Genomic DNA, 4887 nt, shown 5'->3' on the forward strand with positions numbered 1-4887 from the left:
TAACGCATCAGAACCAGACAAATAAAACAAACAGAAGGAAGAGAGACCAAGACAGGGCGAAGAAACAGGTGCAGATACAGAGACCTCCTGATTTACATACTCTGGATGCCCATAAAAACATTAAATTAGAAGCTGTACTATATAGGCAGAGGAACTTTTGGATAATAAATAAATAATAAAATGATAAAAAGCCATGTGATATTATGAGACAAGGAATATCCAAAAATGCATAGAAATTTGATTTCTGATGGCCATCTACTGCTACACATCCAGCCTGTGCTTAAGAGTAGTTGGTTTGCTCAGTGAGACTCCCTTAGAGAAAAGTGAGTTTTAATTTGCAAGTGGTTATCAACTGGAGGTAGCTTTTGTGTTAGGAATGGGCACAGTGTCTTCTTCCCCTTTCATCTCTAGGATGCCACCTGCTGCAGACCCATGAGGGTGTGTGCATAAATCCTCAGTCTCTTTGAATATATACGTGCAACTATCCTGTTGTTTTAGAGGCCTTATTTCTTTGGTGGGTCTAATCCATCTGGCTCTTATTTTCTTTTCTCCTCTGCTTCAGTGTTCCACCACCCAGAGGGAATTTGATGAAGACTTCTCATATAGTGCTCAGTGTCCTAGGTCTCTCACTCTCAGAATATTGTCTGTCTGTGGGTCTCTATATGTGTTCCCAAGTGCTGAAGTGGGAAGCTTTTCTCATCATAGTTGAACAAAGCACTGATCTTTGAGTGTAGCAGAATGTCATTGGGAGTCATTTTATTGCAATCTTTTTTTATAGAACAATATTTATTTTTATTCTAGGTTCCTGGCTATCTTATCTAAGATTATTGCTCACTCAAATAGTATAGTGTAGGGTTCTATTTCTTGCAAGGACCATAAAAAGCCAATATTGATGGTTACTCCCACAAGCTTTTTACCATCATTGACCTAGCATATCTTGCACACCAGTTACCACTATAAATAAAGGAGTTGTAGCTTATGGTGGTGTTATATCTCTCCTTTAGAATCTTCTACTCTATTAGGTTTCCATACTAACTCTCAAGTGGCCCTAACTTTTACCTCTCTTTCCCCTTATTCTCTTCTTTCTCCCCTTTCCTCATATTCTCCCTTTGATCCTCCCTTCCAGATACCACCAATGCATCCAAAACAGTCTGTATTATTTCCTTTTCCTACAGGAGATCTATCCTCTCTCTTGCCCTCAATTCCTTAAGAATTAAAGCTCTTTCATGTGAATTCAGGTTTTCAATTTTGGCCCTGGATAATTTATTATTGACTGGAGGCTCAAGAATTAAAACAGAAAGTTGATGGAGACCATATCCCTTAAAGGCACACAAAATTTATGTTCACAGACTGGGGTCATCACTTTGATTAGCAATTAGAAATATTAAAACAACTGTTTTGTTAGGATATAATTGGATCTCCTGTGTGCTTATTGAATGTGTAATGACAGACCGAACAAGATTAGCAAGAAGGAGAATTAACCTAAATGTTTATACAAATAGCGTTAATCCCAATGGCAAGAGCATGACCATGACCACTACCATAGTTTGAGCCAAGTCAAGGTTGCTTTTCATTGGGATGTACCCAAAAGTTGGCCAATGAGTGCCTGCTAAGTCAGGTTAAAGAGAATAGCCATGAATCCACACCATGGACCTCTTTTAGGGAGTATTTTCATGAGTAGTTTTAGAGAATCAAGACAATGGGGCAATAAGCAAAAATGAAATAAATAAATAAATAAATAAATAAATAAATAAATAAATAAATAAATAAATAAAAACATGTGGCTACCGACCATGTGATTATTAGGGTTCAGGGAGCAACAGTGAGGGTCAGGGTATTCTCAAAAACAAATCAAGTTCATGGGTTGGGGAAGGTCAGGTTCCATGAAACAGAGAGCAACTCAAATCTCACAGTTAATAATAACTTATTTTTTTTTGATTTTTCAAGACAGGGTTTCTCTGTGTAGCTTTTCGCCTTTCCTAGAACTCACTTGGTAGCCCAGGCTGGCCTTGAACTCACAGAGATCCACCTGGCTCTGCCTCCCAAGTGCTGGGATTAAAGGCTTGTGCCACCACTGCCCGGCCAAAACTTGTTTTTAAAAATGCAGCATAATGGATCCTGTCTATAAATGGAGTCAGGCAGGTTCCTCCATATCATGGGAGACAGGCTTCAACCACATCTTTATTGTCCATTCATCAGCTGATGGGACTCTAGGCTGATTCCAGCTCTTAGATGCTGTGAAGATGGCAACACTGCATACAAATGAGCTGGTATCTTTGCAGTAGAGATTCCTTAGGTGTCTGCCCAGGAGTGATGTAGCTAGGACACATGACATTTCTATTTTTAGCTTTTGGAGGAAATTACAGACAAAATTTCATACGAAATGCAACAGGACATATTCTCACAAACCGTATATTATGTCTACTCTTTCTCCAATTAGTCATTAACATTTTATTGGTGAAATTATTAAGGCCACTCCACACAGTTAAAAGGGAGGTTTATTTAGTGGCATAACTTACAAAAGAAGGGATAGGTAGGTTGCAGGATCTGGGGAAGATATAGGGCAGTCCATTTGTCTTCTCTGGAGAACTCTGCATGGTCTACCTCTAGCTTTCAGGGTACAGGAACCAAGAGCGGTCAGTACATCTGGATCTCGGCTCTTCATGGCCCTTTCTTGGCCCTGCATTTTAGGCGAGACAGTTACTGAAGCCTCAATGGGGGTTGGAACTTCCAGATCAAAGCTGAAATGGCTACCCACTACACATTTGATGTCATTTTTTTCTTTCCTTTTTCTTTATTAAGAAATTTTCTACTCAATCCACATACTATCCATAGATACCCCCTCCTCCCTCCTCCCACCCCCTAGCCCTCTTTCCCTAGGCACCCCACATTCCCACATCCCCCACATCGAGGTCTCCCATGGGGAGTCAGCAGAGCCCGGCACAATGTGCCTAGGCAGGTCCAAGCCCCTTCCCATTGCACCAAGGCTGTGCAAGGTGTCACACCGCAGGCACCAGATTCCTGAAGCCTGCCTATATACCAAGGACAGATCCCAATCCTCCTGCCTGGGTCCCCCCCAAACAGTTTGAGCCCAACAACCATCTTCCATGTACAGAGGGCCTAGTCCAGTCCCATGGGGGCTCCACAGCCACCAGTCCACAGTTCCTGGGCTTCCACAAGTGTGGCCAGTCTTCTCTGCACATCTTCTCTTCATGATCTCTATGTCCCTGGCCTGCAGTATCTCTCCTCTCTCTCATCATTTGGATTCCTGGAGCTCAGCCTGGTGCCTGGAAACAACCGAGATATCCCTCAACTGAAGAATGGATAAAGAAAATATGGCACATAAGCACAATGGAGTACTACTGAGCAGTAAAGAACAATGATATCACGAAATTTTCAGGCAAATGGATGGATCTAGAAAATATCATCTTGAGTGAGGTAACCCAAACTAAGAAGGACAAACATAGTATGTACTCACTCATAAGTGGATACTAAATGTGAGGGAAGGGATGGCTAGACTGCAACTCTCAACTCCGGAGAGGATAGCTAACAGGAAAAGACCCTAGGAGGGACACATGGATCACCCTGTGAAGGAGAAGTGGATGAGATCTACATGAGTGGACTGGGTGTGTGTGGGGTGGCAGAGGGCAAGGAGTGGGGGATGAGAACATAGGAAAATGTGAGGGTTGAGCTGGAACAGGGACAGGGTTGGAGGGCAGGGGGGAAGATACCGTGATAGATGAGGACATGGGAATAGGGGGAGGCAGGGTGCTGGGGAGGCTCTCAGGAATCCACAAGGATGACCCCACCTTGGACTGCTGGCAGTGGTCCAGAGGGTGCCTGGCCTTGTCTATTCTGATGAACAGCCTATCAAATCACCTAGCTGTCATCATAGAGCCTTTGTCCAGTGACAGATGGAGGCAGATACAGAGATCCACAGCCAGGCACCAGGCTGAGCTCCATAAAACTCTTTATTAGTTATTTGTGTAATGTTTGTGTTTCCATCACATGAAAAAAATAATAACTATGAAGTTCCTCAAAGCACCACTGCTGTCTGTCTGTAGAATTAATTTCATTCTTGGCCTTCCAAAGGATTAGGAGAGAACTTTGTAGGTTATACCAACAAATCAGGGAAGAACCCCATTTCTGTGTTTGTATTGGGTTTCACTCTATACCATGCTTGGGAGGCTCTCTCTGTCTTTTGGGTACATGATCTATTACCATAACTGTCAGCTCAGGATTGTCTGCTGGAACACTTTGCACTACTGTTTGGTCCCTCTGAGGGTCAGAGCAGCAGGGAATCAGAGTGAGGAAGGTTACAGTGATTGAGGTTGGGAATGGAACCTGCCTGATCATTGTCTGCTCCTTTATATTGTCAGATCAGTAAAATTCTGACAGAGTGTGGAACTTGGAAATGGATGCTTTCCCACTCAGTTCCTCTGATATCTTTCAATGGGCTTCCTCTGCCATTACCTTAAGGCCACAAGGATAAGCTCTTGGTGACATCAAAAGCCTGCTGTGATAGGCTTTGTAACTCTCCTGCCTGCACCTCCATCACTTACCAAGGTGCTTATGAGCTGCTCCCTCCCATAAGAGAAATGGGTGAATGTTAAAATGAGCAAAGAGAAAGAAGGTTCTCTGCAGGAGGGAGACACCAGCACTCACAGGAAATCCCCCATCTTCACAGTGCTCTAGCTCCCTAAGGATGAGAGTTCCTATAAATGTCCATATGGGAGCTGTGTACAGTTCACAGAAAAATAAGATTATTTGCTGATGTGTCATTAAAATTCCAGGAAACAGTTTTAGCCAAAGAACTTTGTATGGAAATTTTACTGATGTACACATGAGGATTTAGGGGAAATGTGGAATATCAAAAGCACTAACAAA

The sequence above is a fragment of the Peromyscus maniculatus genome, chromosome 14 (assembly GCF_049852395.1).
Source record: "Peromyscus maniculatus bairdii isolate BWxNUB_F1_BW_parent chromosome 14, HU_Pman_BW_mat_3.1, whole genome shotgun sequence".
NCBI lineage: Eukaryota > Metazoa > Chordata > Mammalia > Rodentia > Cricetidae > Peromyscus > Peromyscus maniculatus.